Consider the following 19,431-nt stretch of genomic DNA (forward strand, 5'->3'; position numbering starts at 1 on the left):
TCATTGTTAGTTTGGGAAAATGAGGGCCAGAGAGTTAAGATGACTTGCCCAAAATCACACAGGTAATATGTTAGAGGTAGTATTTGTAGTCAAGTAATTCCAACTCCGGAGACAGTGCTCTTTCCACTATACCCTGATGCTTTTCTATATGTTTTTTGTTTCTTTGTTTGTTTGTTTTTTGAAGAGACTTAGTTCATTTTTGACTATTGCTTCTCCAGTTTCTAATGTATACATGGCATATAATAAACATTTAATTTTTTATTACACTCCTAATTTTAGAGATGAGAAAACTGAGACTTGGCATAATTTTACAGATAGATAGATAAAGAGATATATCGATATATATTTAAATGATGATTTGTTAAAACACTATTCAGATGAGCAAGACCAGAAGATCATTATATACTTCAACAACAATACTATATGATGACCAATTCTGATGGACCTGGCCATCCTCAGCAAGGAGATCAACCAAATCATTTCCAATGGAGCAGTAATGAACTGAACCAGCTACGCCCAGAGAAAGAACTCTGGGAGATGACTAAAAACCATTACATTGAATTCCCAATCCCTATATTTATGCCCACCTGCATTTTTGATTTCCTTCACAAGCTAATTGTACAATATTTCAGAGTCTGATTCTTTTTGTACAGCAAAATAACGGTTTGGTCATGTATACTTATTAGATAAATATATCTAATTTATATTTTAATATATTTAACATCTACTGGTCATCCTGCCATCTGGTGGAGGGGGTGGGGGGTAAGAGGTGAAAAATTGGAACAAGAGGTTTGGCAATTGTTAATGCTGTAAAGTTACCCGTGCATATAACCTGTAAATAAAAGGCTATTAAATAAAAAAAATAATAAAATTAAAAAAAAAAAAACACTATTCAGATAGCCACTAACAGATGCAGAATTTGAAACCTAGGATTTTTTTCTAATTCAATGACCTCTTTGCTCTAAGAAAATTTGTTTTCTGAATTTTTCATTTCATTGTTTTTTTCCTTGTACTCTAGCCACTTCCATATTAACTCTAATGTATAATTTCTTTGTGCATCACCCATTTTCTCAGCATGGAACCAAGAGTAATACTAGAGTAGAGACATATCAATCAAGTCTCTGTTAATTAATTGCAATGTGTTAATAATGGGCAGCTAAATGATGTGTTCAAGAAGAATCATTTTTCTGGATTAAAATCCAGCCTCAGACTCTTGCTAGCTGTGTGACCTGTATGACCCTGGACAAATTATTTAATCCCGTTTGCTTCCATTTCCTCATCTATAAACTGAGCTGGAGAAGGAAATGGTAAACACTATAGTATCTTTGCCAAGAAAAACCCAAGTAAGATTATGGAGAGTTGAATATAACTGAAAGAACTTAACAACAAAAATTATAATAATAAATTATGAGAAAGACAATTCAAGCATTCAAAAACATCATTATGATATATTTACAATGCTTATAGTTTTTTGAATACCTTATATAAATAGATGATTTGAGATTTAAAGGACCTGTGAGTTACATGCTCTAATAATCATTTATTCTATTTAAAAATGAATAAACTAAAGTTTACATAGCTACTTGATGCAAAAGTGATTTAAATTCACCTCTTTCTGATATAGAATCCATTATTCTATCTGTAAAATGAGGGTATTGTATAAAATGACTAGGTCATTTCCAGATCTAAATCAATGCTTCTATGATGAACTGTAAAAACTACCATGTCTTCCCATGGACTTCCATTTGCCTTCAATATGTACATTCCAGATCTCATAGTAGGACTAGGATAGAGCAAGAGGGATATTTAAAGACAGTGTACTCTTAATGAAGTACCATACTAACACATTTTTGCCTGTAGCCTAATGTCTTTTCTTCAGGGAAAGTCTAGTTAGTGACTGCTCTGGCCAGGTATACATCAGTGCTTTAACAGAAATTCAGTGACTCCAGGCAGATTGTCTAACAGAGGAACCACACAACCACTGACTACAATACCTTTCTTCTTTGATTTGCTAATTATATTTTAAAGAACTGCAGACTGCAGTTCTCTGAGGGTTTAAGTCCCTGCTTGAGGGTAAATTAGGTGTTCAGGGAGTTGCATTAACCCCACCAAGACTCTAGGAGGGCACTTAGTGCTCAGCAGGATTAACATAAGCAGTACATTATCTCTTCATTGTTTTGTACTGGGTTTACTGCCGATTTCCCAAGTAGACAATTCATAAAATAGTACAATATCACAGAAAGTGTCCAGTTGTAGTTAAGAAATCACATGTGCAGAAATCAAAGAAAATTATTTTCCCAAGCAAATTTTCTCTGAAATTTCTCCACCATTTTCTACTTTCATTGATGACAATGTGTGTCAAAAAGAACACAGCGATTTTAAAAATGGTCCCTGATTTTTTTCCCTTATTTTCCTCAGTTTCCATGATTGTAAAATGATGGAATATAAGTAGATGATCTTCAACATCTCTCCAAACACTAAAATTCAAGCTCGGGACCATCTCGTAGCCAAAACGTTACTGAAATCGAAGTTTATAGTTGATATTCCCAGTCTTCACTTTTTATACTTTTACTTGTTATGCCTCAGTTCTCTTTAACTGTTCTGACTTGGTTTCCCTGAACTAGTTTCCTTTGTCTCAGTTTCCTTAACTGTTCTGTCAAATCCCCCTTAGTCGTAAAAACCCACTCTGGTCCATTAAGATTGGGAACCGTTTACTCTAAGGTTATAAACTGCTAGCAAGATAAACAAGAGAGCAGAACTCCTGTTCTCAAGAATTTACAATATCCCTCTAAAATATTCCAAGATACCTCACTGACATTTTTATCTCTGGGTATTCAGACATTCTGTCTCAGGGCTTTTAGGATTTATGGTCTCCCCCCATCCTGACAGAAGTCTTCCCTCTGGGTTCTTTGTTTCTAGGATATTTAAGGAATTGGGCAGCTCCTATTGATTGCTGGATTCTTTGAGATGACAGCCCTGGGACCAACATGGTTTCCTTGGTCCCAGTATGCTTTATCTTTATCTGACTGGATAATTTGAGACGAGAGTCCTGTCCAGTCAATTATACTCTCCAATTAATAAATTATTGAAAACTCTCTAATGTCTCTCCTGCCTCAGTTTCTCCGGCATTACATACTTATTCAGTAAATCACTGTATGTCCCTACCCCCTATCAAAAAAATACTCTGGATATGACATTGATCACTTGCATTTCAATGCTTACATATGTCATTTGATTCCCTATCTGAAAGTTTTTGTATTCGCAGCAATCTCTTATTGTAAAAGACTTTCATTGGTGTGAAAGAGCATTTAGAGATGGATAAGCATGGAATAAGATTTTAAGAATTCTGAAACCACACCATGTTGACAATCATGTACTTCAAAATGCTGATGGATCTAGCTTTTGATCTCTAAATCATATCTGAATCAGTGTCAGAATCAATCCCAGCAAGGAATTTTTCTAAACATCACTAATTACAGTAAATAATTTACTGTGTATCTTTTGATCACAAATATAAACTTTTTTGAACACATTGATATGAATCTTTAAAATTGATAGTAGAATAATATGCATTATAAACTGACTTATGTGCAAGATCAGTAGTTACAGAACCTCAGAAATGGGAAGTACTATCAGTAGTTTAGCTCTTATTTAAAATCTCTTCCAAGCTTAATAAGGAAGCCCCTCTACATTGGGCAGCTCTAATTGTGGAAAGTCTTTCTTGCCCTCACATCACTGATGATTCAGTACCATCTTGGCAAGCATCTAGTGGATTAAATTAGGGACTTTTGTGTGTGGTACTATGGTGTTTTGAATTGGTGTCAATTATTTGGGATACAAGCATATATAACATGCTCGACAAATCTGACAGAAAGCTGAGAGGAATAGCAACACAGTGGATGATAGTATTCATAAAATTCTCAACAAACTAAGGCACTGGGCTGAATTAAATGAGTTTTTTGGGGGAGTTTAAGCTATATTTTTAGAGTTGAGCTTAGAAATTTAATTTCACAAAGATTACATGGGAGAAAAATGGCCAAGGAACAGTTTGTTGGAGGGAGATGGGATTTGGTGGAAAGGGAGAAGTCTAGTACATGGTGATCTCAATCTTTCCTGTCTTATATGATTCACATTCCTGAACTTTACAGATCATCCATACTGTCCTTCTCTCTGATCCTTACACAGAGCACCCCATTTCTCATTTCAGTTTCATTCATTGGCCATCATCAATCTTGAGGGATGGCCTCTTCTCCTGTGCTTTGTAGAATCTCCCTCTATCTTCTGAGTGGAACTCCATGAGGAGCTTAGGGTGAACAATGCTTTCTGATATGAGGACTTTGCTGAGACCTTTTCAGGACAGTTCATTTATCTTTGTTGTCCATTTGACATCCAGCTCTCACCTGTGGTACCAAAAACACTGTGTTCATGCAGCAGTAACATCCCTGTAATATCATCTCAGCTGATGGACTAAACTAGGCTGAGGATAATCCACTGGACTTAAACTCATTAATGAGTCAGAGATATGTCCACCTCAAGAATATATAGATTTTCTCCAGTGGACGGGCTGAATGAAAACAATTTAATTAAAGGGCCATGAAACCAGTTAAAGCAGGAACTGCAGAATAGTTAAAGCTTGAACAGACATCAACGAAGTTAAAGTGATTAATTTTATCCCAGGTTATTTGCAGTCTTCAGGCCTTTTATCTTGTCACTGAACTTTAATGATTCTGAAAGAGAAAGTGAGGCTGACAACTTTGTGTAACTCTGCTTTACTGAAATCCAATTCACAAACAAATCAACACATCACCCTGTGATTTCATTGGTCCTTGAAAATGAAGGATGAACAACAACTTTTAGATTGCAACTTTGACTCTTTTCCTGATTTCCTACTCCTCAACTGCTGCTTCTTGCTTTCCTAATTGCAAACTACTCATTTTAATTTCTTCTTTCTTTATTTTATGCATTTACTTATTTCATATGTATGTATACATATACATATATGCATATATATATGTGTGTGCATATGACTATGTACACATTTTTTTCCTAGTAAATTTATTTATTTTTAATATACATTGCTTTATCAATTATGTTGGGAGAGAAAAATCAGAGCAAAAGGGAGAGATAAAAACCAAAACAAAAAATAAACAAGGACAACAACAAAAAACCATGGCTGAGATTAAAAAAACAAACAAACAAAAAACAAACAGAAAAAAGAAGTGAACATAGCATGCCTTGGTTTACATTTGGTCTCTCTCTTTAGTTCTTTTTCTGGATGCAGCTGGCATTTTCTGTCCAAAGTCCATTGGGATTGCTTTGGATCACAGAACCACTGAGAAGAACTAAGTCTTTCATAGTTGATCATCACACATTCTTGCTGTTATTGTGTAAGATGTATTCCTGATTCTGCTTGTTTTACTCAACATTAGTTCATGTACATCTTTCCAGGTGTTTCTAAAAATGAGCTTGCTAATTTTTTTTTTTTTAATAGAACAATACCTATTCTATTTCCTATATATACCCACAGTTTGTTCAGCCATTCCCCAATTGATGGGCATCTATTCCTTTTCCAGGTCTTTGTGTGTGGTTCAGAAATGGTGAGGGGGTCACCACTTAATAAAAAAGCTGGAGAGATTTCTAGAAGCAAAGCAAAGTTTATTATATATTGTCCAGAGAAGGGCATCCCATCAGTGGAGCAGACTATTGAAGGGAGGAAGTACCTCCTGTGGGCAGGGTGAACACTTTAATCCCTAATGCAAATACCCCCTCCCACCAATGGCCCTCATCCTCATTGGCTGTCTCACATTCTAAACTTGGGAACAACCCAAGAAATTGAACTTGACCAATAAGTTCATAGTTGCCCATATTTGATTGAAATAGGGAGAAAATGATGTCATGGGAGGACAACAGGAAGGGGACTTAGGTATGCCCTTGGATCAATGCTCAAAGTCCTTCAGGCCTATTCAAACTGGGAAGTAGATGAAGCCTTACTTAATTTTCCCCACTATCTTGAAAGATCTCATCTCATATCGTTCATTTACTACCACAAAAAAAGCTATTGTAAACATTTTTGCACATGTGGGTCCTTTTTCTTACTTCTTTATTCCTAGGGATACAGACCCAGTAATGGCACTGCTGAGTCAAAGGTTATGCACACTTTGATAGCTCTTTGGGCTATCCAGATGAATGTGGTTTTAATTTTTTCTAATTCTATAAAATAATGTTTTGGCAGTTTGATTAGTATGGGACTGAGAAAGCAGACCACTTTAAGCAGAATTGTAACTTTTATTATATTAGCTCAGCCTACCCATGACATTTTCCCAGTGGTTCAGATCTGACTTTATTTGTGTGACAAATGTTTTGTAATTGTGTTCATATAGTTCCTTGGTTTGTCTTGGCAGGAAAACCCCCAAGTATTTTATTTTGTATACAATAATTTTAAATGGAATTTCCTCTTTTTATCTCTTGCTGATGGACCTGGTCAGTAATATATAGAAAGTCTGATGATTTGTGTGGGTTTATTTTATAACCTTTGCTAAAGCTGTGAATTGTTTCCAAATTTCTGGATGATTTTCTGGGATCTTCTAAGCATATTATCTTATCAACTTCTAAGAATGTTAGTCTTATTTATTTCTTCCTTGCCTATTCTAATTCAATTTCTTTTATCTTTTCTTATTGCTAAAACCAACATTCATAGTACAATCTTGAATGATAGTAGTGATAATTGGTATCCTTGTTCCCAAGTAGCAATAATCAAAGCCAGGATTTGAATGTTATCTCAAATCTAAATTTCATGACCACATACAGGAAGTAAATATATTTCCTGAAGAGACACCCTTAGAATATCTTTCTTACACATTCTGGCCTAGGATTTGGTGATTCTGAATGCAATTTCTACAAAATGATTTGGATTCTTTGGAGAAGAATCCCCCCTTTTCCAAGCAGAATGTTAAAAAAAATAAATAAATCTACCTCTTGGGAGAAGATTGGTTAAATGACAAGTGAGTATTGCTTAAGTTCTGCCTGAGTAAACAGATTGGCGCCATCAGTATTATTTAACAGAGAGAGCCTACAAAATACATTTTTGTCTCATTTTATTTGTAGAAGAATGACACAATTATTTTCAGAATAATTAACTCCTCAGTTTAGTGACAATTACATTCTATTATAATAATTAAAATCACACCCTGCTATTTGGATGAGCTGAATGGAATAATGATTTCTTAGGGGAAGATTTAATCGGATCATTTTTTTCCTCTAGCATCAAAAATAACATCATCTATAAAACTGTTTTAGGCCTGTGCAATGAAGTCTAAGGTTGAGTTTGCTTCTGATCTCATAGGGAGGGTTGTTACTTTCTGGCTGACAGACTTTAATGCACCATTGACCAGTTATTTGTACCACATTAGGGTATGGTTAAGCAGAGGCCTAGACTAGCTTGGAGAAATAAGTATGAGTAGTCAATAAAATATAAGCAGATGGGAGGGTCTGTCCATGAAAGTGAATAAAATTGAGAGAGAGATAAAGAGGTTTGTAGTTTGTCTTTTTTATTTGTTTGTTTGTTTGGTGAAGGACCCTTCTGTGAGAGACTTGATTGCCATGGGAATGAAGGAAGGAAGGAAGGAAGGAAGGAAGGAAGGAAGGAAGGAGGGAAGGAAGGAAGGAAGGAAGGAAGGAAGGAAGGAAGGAGGGAGGGAGGGAAGGAAGGAAGGAAGGAAGGAAGGAAGGAAGGAAGGAAGGAAGGAAGGAAGGAAGGAAGGAAGGAAGGAAGGAAGAAAACAGTTTTACCGTACAATTGACAAGTTCCAGTTGGATCCCAGGCCTCCATCATATCTAGTCTGGACTACTGAAGTAACTTCTCAATTGGTTTCTCTGTTTCTAGTCTGTTCCTTTGCTATTCCATGCTGAGCAGAGCTTCAGAAAACATCTTCCTAAAGCATAAAACCTACAACTCAAAAAAGCAAAAGTTGATTATGTGTGGAAAGGTGAAGAATTTACAGATTAAGCACATATTGATCAGAGACTGTTAACTAAAGTAGATCAGGCCTATAGGGCCCAGTGATTTTAGATGAGACCTGGACTGCATTCCATTGTCCAGAGAAGGAATTAAGTGGCTGAAGTTGTATATCACCTTTCACTGCATTCCACTGACCAACTAGCAGGATAAAGGTTTATGTAACCAATCACAACCTATAGAGGGTGGGATTTGGAGGGGTTCTTTGTCTGAAATGTATAAAAGTTGTTAGCATCTTCAAGTGAATGACTCTCTTCCTGTGGGTATCCTTGCTGTCCTTTTGGGCCCACAGGCCAGGACGGTCCGCTTCTGGAGATTCTAATAAATTCTTTCTGTACATCATTTGGAGAGACTCCCGAGTAGTCATTTTGGGTAGGTGCAATTGCCCCAAACAATTATGTATTTGATTTCCCTCTATAATTAATTGTAACAGCCTAAATTGTGATCCTTTGCCTTTAAACAGTGCAAAATTTCCTCCTGATTCATAATGAGTTAAGTGTAGTGCTTAGCATTGTTCTTTTCTTGCCTCAAGGCATTCTTCTATCTTTGGAGGAAGTGTGGTCTGCTATCCTTTGTCTAGCTTGTGGTTCAAAGAAGTCTGGCCAAATAGCTTTTGAACTTGCAAGTGGAGTCAAACAAACACAGCCTCCCCCCATCCCCCCTCTCACCCCACCTTTCATCACAGGAAGAAAAAAGGAGACTTGTTTCCAGCACTCATTTCCAATTTCCAAACTAGCCATATTGTTCCCCACGCCTCAGATGTGTCACCCACCCTGTTCTGTTCCTTATCCTAACCTTGTAAAAGTGAATTAAATCTTCATCTTGAGGTGTTTGGCACAATTTGAGGCATCACCACTCCCTTTAATATCAGGTAGAAACCCTGTTAATATATTTTTATTTTCTTTGGAGAAACCTCACTCATCTTTGTTGAATTTCACTTCCAACACCATGCTAACTTCTGACTCAAGTGTTAATGACTCTCTATTAATAGTATAAAACAGATGCTTATAAAGCTGGCCTCTATATCTCTCCTACTTTCTGAATATTATTTTATCATTTTCTCTTTTTAAAATCTATATCCTAGTGAAATTTGATTGTTAGTTGTTCCCCAAATCTGATTTTCTATAGCTCACTTAAATTAATTTGTATAAACCAATCCAGTGGCTTAGAATATTATTCTTTCTCCTCATCTCTTTCCCTCAGATATCTTTCATCAAGGAACAACTCATGGCCACCTCTTCCATGGAATTGTGTTCTCCATTTGTTTATGTGCTCTTCCTCAATCTCCCTGTCCTCTATTTATTGTTAGATCATGTTTTATAGATATGCACACACAGATTGCATCAGCTTGAGAAAGTCAATTGTTAAATTTTCAGCATGACTATTTGCACTTCAGGAACTTTCACACACCACAAATTAAGGCTTGATTTAATGTTTCACTGATTGTCTAGACTTAAGAAAATGATGATGCAATGATTAATAGTATATATTAGGCTTAGAACTGCACCATCTGTTGTTAAAAGCCATGCCTAGGTGAAGGGGCAGGTCAATTCTCTGAAAGCCTCCACAGCTGTGAATCATAACAGCTGAAGGAGTTGCAAAGAAGCCTTTACTGATACAGGTGTTGCATGTGAACTGAGAATGAAATAAATTGGAGGCAGAGGGAAGAGGAGAGAGGTCAGACAACACAAGGGCCTCTCAGTCTCCTTGTACCATCATCCATCATCCATCATCCATCATCCATCATCCATCATCCATCATCCATCATCCATCATCCATCATCCATCATCCATCATCCATCATCCATCATCTCACATGAAGAGATCGATTCTACAGTTCTGAGTTAGACCTTCAGCAGCCACTGGCAGATGGCTACCGTATCTCAACAATCTTTATATCTACTTCCCCTTGGAAAGCTAGTTATTAAACATTCACCAGTACACCCTGGCTCTAAAAGTCTGGGCTTGGTATAAGAAACGATCTAGGTTCAAACTCTACCTTCAAGGCTAACATAAAAATCTGTGGTGAACACAAACAAGTCAATTAATGTCTATGAGTCTGTTTTTTCATCTGTAAAGTAATAATAGTAATATCTGCAAATTTGAGAGAAATTGTAAGGCAGAAATAAAACATTGTACATAGAATAAGAATACCAGATGTGGAGGCAGAAATACTCATTTTCATAAGCTTTAAACCTGGCCTCAGACACTTATTAGTTGTGTGCCCCTGGACAAGTCACTTAATCCTCTTTAACTCAGTTTTCTCACATATGCGATGAGTTGGAGAAGGAAATGACAAACCACTCCTGTATCTTTGCCAAGAAAATTCCAAATGGTGTCACACAGAATTGGACATACCTAAAATGAAACAAAAATAAAGTGTTTATGGGCAATGTGATGTAGGGGATACAGGATCTGACTCAGAACTGGGAAAACATTGGGCTGAGTCCTGTTTTTGATTAATTCAGTCATGTTCTTGACATCTCAGGGTTCTAGGTAACAAAGGAAAAAATGCTAAGTGCCATCAGAGAAAGGTATTTCATTAAAGAGGAGTTACATATACAAATGAAATCACAGATCCAAATCTGAGTCCTTAAAGTATTAGCACTCCTAGGGATATATTCATTTTAATAATAGATTCCAGGAATCTGAAAAGCCTTCAATAGTTTCTTTTAAATATATACTTAACAGGCTTTTTCAGCTGGTCTAAGACTAAGGGGAAGAAGGAAAGAGACAAGCATTTTAAGTACAAAATATGTGTGAAGGACTATGCCAAGTGCTTTGAAGTATTCTGTCATTTGATCACAATAGTCCTCTGAGGTAGAAATTATTACCATTCCCATATTATAGTTGAAAAAACTGAGGCAGAGCTTAAATAATTCACCCAGACTTAACCAAGTGTCTGAAGCCAATTTAAACTGAGATATTCCTGAGCACAGGTCCATTAACACTCAATCTGCATCTATTTTAGAATTTACCCAAGCTTTAAGGTAGTTACCCAAAGCTCAGTTCATCTCTTTTGACCAAAGGTGTTTAGAAAGGTTAGCAAACTTACTTTCTAGCCTCATTCCCTTTAGTAGGAATTCAAGGGCCAGAGAGAGAAAAAATGGAAAGCCAGACAGCTCAACTGAGATCAGAATATAAAGTTAGATGAGCATGGAAGTAGCTGACAGATTAATGGACCTAAACCACTATGAGAGTCAGCGTCCAAGAAATCAAAACCAGAGAGAGAGAGAAATGGAAATCCAAGAGATGCAGGCAGAAAAAATATGCTCAGGGCTCCATGCTAGGTTAAGAATTGGTGGATTAGACCCAGAGTAGAATGTAAAAAAAATAATAATAATTATAACAACACTGGTTGGAACTGGAGTTGTAGCCTGGGTGCTTGTGGTAGGCATTGGTTTCTCTTGAGTTCCCATTGATAGAATGTTATTTTTAGGTTACTGGCTATCCTCAGTGCCAGACTCAAGCATGTGGTATTTTTTTTTTCAAAAGCTTGCTGCTATTTAACATGGCATCCCCCATTCATGATAGGCTGTGGTGTTTCTGCCAAGAACCATCATTCATCCTCGACTTGCCTCCAGCAAATGAAAGGAAGACACATTCACTGAATTCAACAAATATTTATTTCACCCCTAACTATTAAAGAAGCAGAAGACTTGGATCTGAGTTCACTTGGACCTAAGCTCTTCATTTTTGAGACAAAGACATGAGTACCCTAAGGAATATATGCTTTGTCCACTGTCACATGGTAGGGAGGAGCAGAACAGGAATACATCACCTAAATCTTTTATGTACTATTCCAATGTTCTTTCTGATATACCAATGTACGGGCTGAGAACCTGGGCTAAATCCCCATAGTGGCTTTTTATCACCTGTGTGGTCTGATATTGAGATCAAGTAACTTGATGTCTTTGGGCCATATTTATAAAACAATGCAGTTGGACCAGACAGCTTTGTAAGACTTGTTTTATAGTGCCTTTCAGTATCAAATCTGGATATTAAATTGAATCTCAACAAAATAAAATCAAGCAGAAATGAATGTGAAATTTTGTGTTTTAAAATAATGCATAACAGGAAAAAGACAGAGGAAAAATCAAATAAGAGTTTATCTGAAAAAAAAAATAATAACTCCTGTGGCTTTTAGTGTTTTGCAAGATTCCATAGTAGCCAGAAATATAATATGGCAACCAGCTCATGTGATTTTAAAATATATTCAGTGTAATAGATTAAGCTCTTAATATCCTCTCCTTGGCAATCAAAGCCCTTCTTAACCTGATTCTCTTCTAGATTTCCAGTTTTCTTAGGCCTTAACCCTCAGTATTCTGAAATCTAGTGATAATGACTTCCTTGCTTTTACCCACACAAGAAGCTCTGTTTCCAGATTACAGACATTCCCCCTGGCTCTCCCTCTTGCCTAGAATTTTATTCTCTTCCTTTCTGCCTCCTGCCTTTCTGATTTTCTTACAATTCTAGCTAAAGACTCACTTTATACAAGAATCCTTTCCTAATCCTCCTTAATGTAAGTTCCTTCTCTCTGTTGGTTACTTTTATTTTGTTTGTCTGTACAAAGTTGTCTGCATGTTGACTCTTCCTTGAGTTCCTTGAGATAAGAGATTGTCCTTTGCCTTTCTGTTTATAAGACTTAGTTCAGTTTCTGGCACGTGATAGGTGCTTAATGATTGCTTATTAAATGACTTAGTAAGCACCTACCAAATACAAAGAATTGTACTAGGTGCTAGTAATAAAAGACAATGATTTTTGGAAAATTATCTCCTCAAAATATTTAAACTAGTCATTGTTAACAGAACTAGGGATGAGATAGCATTCTAATCCTGCCTGCCCTATATAACTAAAATTTATTATATTGTGTACCATTCTGGTTGCCGTATTTTAAGAATGGTATTGATGAGCTGAGAGGAGTTTGAGGAAAATAATCAGAATGGCAAAGTTCTTCCTAATTGTTCTATCACCCAGAGAAGGAAAGACTTAGGAGAAGCAAAAGTTGTCTTTAAATAATTGAAGGGCTGGTACACAATGGAGGGAAACTATATTCTCTGCTTAGCCCGGGAGGACAGAACCATTTTGCAAAGAGGCACAATTAGAACTTCTAATAACAAGTGCTATCATAAAACAAACAAACAAACAAAAGGATTCAAGTAAAATCTGTTTATCTACTTCACAGGGATGTTACATACATATTGTTCAGTGATAAGGTAAGCTAGAGATAGTCTTCTAAATATAATATTTTGTAATTGTATAATTCTGAGTCTACCATGGACATAATTTGATCTAAGACAGAAATTGAATGATCTAAGCACCAATCTGATCAAAGAATGGTCTATGATGACCCATATATGGGGTATGCTAAGAAATGATTAACAACTAGAAATAATAAAAAAAAGCAATTGTGTCCTTCTTTTAACTTTAATTTGAATTTTCAACATTTCACCCATCACTTTCTTAAATCAACAGAACAATAAGTCAAGTCCTGACTTGTGGGTTTTTTTCTGCTGTTTAATGGTTCCATTGGTTTTATCATCTTAGTGACACAACCCTACTTCTGCAGGGGAGCCTAATCATTGAATGTCATATTTGTTTGTTTTACAAAAAGTATGTTGATATTAAAGGACCTTGGAAGTTATTGAGTCCAACTGGTTTCCTTTATTGATGAAAAAGCCAAGTCCAGAGAGTTTAAATAATTTATTCCAAGTCACATGGCAAGAAGCAGAACAGGAATTCAATCCACAATTCCAAAATTTTCTCTTCTTAATAATGTATATTCTTTAATAAGCATTTCCTAAGTGCCAGAATAAAGAAGGAAATAGAAAATCACTCCAGTATCTTTGCCAAGAAAATCTCATGGACAACATGTCCCATGAGATCACAAAAAGTTGGACAAGACTGAACATCTGAATATGTATCAGGAACTAAGATAAACTAAGAGTTGATTATGTAAAGACAAAAACAATCCTTACACTCAAGGAGCTTATATTCTATTTTGGGAAATTCAAGTCAGCAAACATTTATATTAATTTCCTCCTGTGTGCCTGGAACTATGTAGAGCACAGGAATTCAGTTCTTAAGGAGTTCACAATCTAATGGAGGAGATTACATGTAAATCACTATGAATAGATAAAATATAATGGATGATTTCAGAAGTTCTCTGATCCGGTTTTCTTGGGGTCTCTGGAAGCAGCCTTCGTTTCAGTTAAGTAATCACTACAAGAGTAGTGAGGGGTTAAAGTCCAAATCCTTCATTATCTCTTTCAAAGTGTTGTTTCCTTTCCTGGGGCCCATGCTAAACTAGATAAACATTGTCTCTATCAATTCCACTGACTTAGCACCTTGTAAGAATCCTTTGTTTCAAGTTCAGAGTTCTGACTTGAACTTAAAGGAACATAAAGGAAGGAACATAAAATGGAAAGACATTTACAAGAACTACTCATGGCATTTTGCAGAACATGAGACTCAACTACTTTCAACCTTTTTCTCATTATAAAATGGAATTAATAAAAGTACCTATTTCACAGGATTGTTGTAAAGACTAAAGGACACAATATTTGTAAAATACTTTACAAAACTTAAAATGTCATCTACAAATTTTAAGTATAGTGATGATGATGATGATGATAACCATGATGACCATGATGATATTGATGTTGCTATGCTAAAACAAAATCAGGAAAGCTAACCATGATAGGGTTTGAAGGAAAAAGAAATGATTGTGGAATCTGGTTCTGGGATTTCAGAGGTGATTCTGGGAAAATCATTTCATGTCTCCGGATCTTTTGCCCACTCTGCAAATGAGGGGATTGGAGTAGATAACTTTCAATGTATTTTCTTGAAAGCTAGGTCATTAATTTAATTTCCCAGAAGTGCCAGACCTAGATTCAAGAAGACCTGATTCCAAATATGGTCTCAGAAACTTACTGTGTGACTCTGATCAAGTCACTTCACACTGTTTGCCTCAGTTTTCTCATCTATAAAATAAACTGCAGCAGGAAATAACAAACCATTCTAGTATCTATGCAAAGAAAATCCCAATGGGGTCACAAAGAATCAGACAACTGGAAAATGACTAAATAAACTATCGCTTCTAGTTTTAAGTTCATGATCTTATCATTCTTTTCCTTTTCCCTTCCCCAAACTCACAAAAAATTATTTAATGCAAATGTAACAAGATCATCTGGGAAAGAAAAAAAAAATGCCCTTGCCTATCACATTTGTGTCTGATGTCAGAGACCACAGCCCTAGTAGGCATTAGAGCAGTAAGTTATGAAATATTCGACACATTAGATTTGTATTTCAGCATTGGTGCTTTGTCACAAGTTTTGCACTTCAGGATCTGGACACAAACAGCTAAGACAATGATATATTGTCTCCTGGCTGTCGTATTTGTTATGCCTCTGGTGTAAGTGCCGGTCAAGCGAATCAATAAGCCCAGAATACATTAGCCATTGTATGAAGAATATGACACTGTCCGCTATTTGAGCAGAATTACCACTGCTTCTGACCTCCCTGACCCCCTCTTTTTCTCTCTCTTACTTAATCACTTCGGCACATGTTATCTGTCTAGGTTTTATATAGAAATCCTATCTAGGGAATGGGCTAACGCTAAGAATCCACTTACTGAGTATTCAAAAGTCTCCATGCTTAGTTCCAGTCTTCAACACAGAGGAGGAAGATGGGAACAAAAAATATTATTTAGTTCATGCAGATATACATGGATATCTTCTACTGCAGTAAACTGATCTGCTTGCAATCCTCTTTAGGAGGACATCAGTGCCTTCTGGGAGGAAGGGTATATGCAGTGATTTGAAAGTATGAAGTTCATTTCAACTTAATCTGATGGATTTTTCTTACTTGTTTACCATTTGGAGGCCTGGAACATAGATACTAAATAGTTTGTATTCTGAAGGTATGTGAGCATACCCACACATGTATGTATATTTGCATATATATGTATATATCCATGTATATGGTCATATATATCCATATGTGTGATGACCACGTATTTTAAAATCAGCTGGAGTCAGGAATTCAGGTTAAGGGAAAATCTTCAATCGTTATTCTCAGTAGAGGTGAAGAAGGATCAGAGGTGAAGGGGGATCAGAGTGAAGGGGGATCACAATCGCAATGTGTGCAGCTGCAACAGGAAACCAGCCAGACCAGAAGCCAGCCAGTCTTCTCTCTTCCTCCTCTCTCCACCCCTCTGCCTCCACCCACCAAAATCATCATTTCCTATACCACACATCAGGACTTGTACAAAGAGTGGGAGGGGGCCATTCTTTCTCCAAGCATATATATTAATAGAGTATGGTCCAATTACTATTTAAATTACTATACTAATTACTATACTAATATTATACAATATACTATACTATACTATACAAATTACTATACTAATTTACTGTTTAAAATTTTTACTCTTAGAACTATATATATATATATATAGTTAGAACTATATATATATATATATATATATATATAGTTCTAAGAGTAAAAATTTTAAATTTTAAAAAGCTACTGCTGTTGGGGTCCTCAGCTAGAGCAGACCTGCTGACACCAGCTGGTGTTTGAGCACTTACCCACAATTGTCGTCGCCTCTACGACCTTTAAAAGACGGACATCTCCATCTCCGGATATGACAGAGCAGTTCTGACACCCTTTATTTAGTTAAAGAAGCTTTATTACATCATCTTGTCTCTCCTCCTGCTTCCCTTCTTTCCTGCTTCCTCTCTCTCCCTCTGCTGTCCTGTTCTTAAAGCCCTCTCATTCCCCTTGCCAACATGCCCCAACAAGTATGTGTTTAGCTTGTGTATCCAGAAGCCCAACTCCTGAGACGGTGGGAGCAATCTCAATTTGGTGCATGCTCGATGCCTGTTCTGGCACGTCTACAGGGGGTGTACCCCGGACCTTTAGCCAATGAGGCAGAACTCACACCCAAAGCCTCAATATCCATTCCCAAGAGTGAGCTGACTGAGATCCAACCAGCCAAAGACCACTAGGATCAAGTTTACACAGGACTTGCCTTTGCACAAACTTGTTGCCTATGCAAATGGAGCAATGTGTGCAAGATACATGATGAAGGGTTTCAAGATTAATTCAGACTCTTGTTATTCTGTTCCCTAGCATTCTTGTTGCTAGGTACTCTAGCATACTGCCTTACAATTTTGTCTATGGTGCCTGATATGAATTCTATCCTCACTAGTTTGTTTTACAACCCCTGACTTATCAGCACCCTCTGTTCATGTGTTAACTCATGCAGATGATGCTTATTTAATATTATTTTCCCCTTCTCAAAAAATCTTGCACTTAAAAAAAAATCTGTTTTGATGTGGCTTAACCATAGCAGAATAGGAACTTCCTGAGGAGGTCAATCTCTATCATTTTTTCTTTTAAATTTGTATATCTCTCTCCTAGCATGTTATCTTGAACAGTGAAGAAGTTTAACCATGGAACCAGTGTTCCATTGTAAGTTGGAGCCCTATCTTATACATGAAAATGAAATAAATGGAAAACAGATTTGAGACTTGACCATGGTCAATAGACAGCAAGAGATGAACGCCTCATCTTCCCAAATAACCTTCAAAATTGTTTTCAGTCCTGTTTAAGGAAAATATGCTTTCATTGCAAGGATTCAGCCTCCTGAGTAATTATTAAGTAACACCCTATAAGGGACTAGTAGTTACTTAATTACTCCTTATTGAATAGATGGATTCACAGTTTTAATGTTAGTAGCACCCTCTCCAAACTCTCCACAGAGTGTTGTTAGTCACCTCTTGGAAACAGATCTCTAGAGAATGACATTTCACGGTTTACTAAGATAATATATCCCAGTCAGTTCTATACTTGGTAATCTTCAAAGATAAACAGGCAGATTGTGGTGATGTAGAAGTGATTCATAAAAATTAGAGGCAAAACAGAACTCAAGGTATCATCTAGTGCATAGAGTGCTTGGCCTGGAGTCAGGAAGTTTCATCTTTTTGACTTAAAAACTTAGACATTTAGCACCTAGGTAACCCTAGGCAAGTCACTTAATTCTATTTGCCTTAGTTTCTTCATCTGTAAAATGAGCTGGAGAAGGTAATGGCAAATCACCTCAGGATCTTTGTTAAGAAAATCCAAATGGGGCAATGGAGAGTCATAATTAAAATGACTGAATAATAACAACAAATTCTCTCATTTTATAGATTAGGAAATTGACACTCAATGACATTGTCACTTGCCTAAGGCTATATTTATAGTAAGTAATAGGGCAAGGATTTGAACCCAGGTCTTTCGATTTCCTTTTAAACTATGACATTGGAAAGAATGTTAGGAGTAGAGCCAAAGGATTGGCTTTTAATCCCATCTTTTCTATTAAATAAGTTGGCCAAGTCACTTACTCAAAGTCTCAGTTTTCATAGCTGTAATATGAAGGGTTTGGACTAGGTCACCTCTGCTGTATCTTCCAGCTCTGGAAATGTGATCCTATTATTTGTGGGGGAAGAAAGACCCATTGGCTTCTAATGGCTTTTCCAAAAATAAGATTCTAACAAAATCATGTTAGCATCGTTCTGACAATTCTTCTATGTCTGCTTTTGTTCATATTCCTTATAAGCCACTCTAGATTCTTTCTGCAAATTTCCAACTATCAACCATAACACAATGGTCCCTAAAACAGAATCTGTGTACCCTGAAACGGTCAAACATAGAGGCACACAAATACATGCATAGACTTATTCTTAGGCACAAATACACACACACACACACACACACACACACACACACTCTTCATTTTCTAACCTGATTAAGTATCACTCAAAAGACTCTTGAAAATTATGACTAGCCACTTGAAATTAATTTGGAGGAGGCAGCAGGACAGCAGAAAGTACCTTGGCATTGGCATCAGAAACCCTTTCTGTGAATTCCAGCTCTGCAAACAGGTGGATTTAGGTAAGTCACTTTAACTCTTTGCATTTTAGAAGGAAGGGAAGATAGGAAAAGGGAAGGAAGAAAGGAAGGAAAAGAAAGAAAATCAGAAAAAAAGAAGACGAAGATGAAAGGAAAAAAAGGCAGGGAGAGAGGGATGGCAGGCAAGAGAGAGGAAGGGATGGAGAAAAAGAGAGAGGGAAGGGGGGAGGGACAAAGAGAGGGAAGAAGGAAAGGAAAAAGAAGGAAGGAATGAAGGAAGGAAGGGAAGGAGGAAACAAGGAAAGTAGGTAGGAGGAGTAGAGGAAGGGAGGGAGGAAGGAAGGAAAGAAAAAAGGAAAGGAAGGAGGGAGAAAAAAGGAATAGAGGAATTGAGGAAAGGAAAAAGGAAGGAAGAAAACAAGTGATTATGAATTATATACTGTGTACCAGGATGTTCAGAGATATTATTTCATTTGATGCTCACAACATTCTAGAGAGGTAGATATTATTAATATCCTC

Source organism: Sarcophilus harrisii, chromosome 2, assembly GCF_902635505.1.
Source record: "Sarcophilus harrisii chromosome 2, mSarHar1.11, whole genome shotgun sequence".
NCBI classification, from domain to species: Eukaryota; Metazoa; Chordata; class Mammalia; order Dasyuromorphia; family Dasyuridae; genus Sarcophilus; species Sarcophilus harrisii.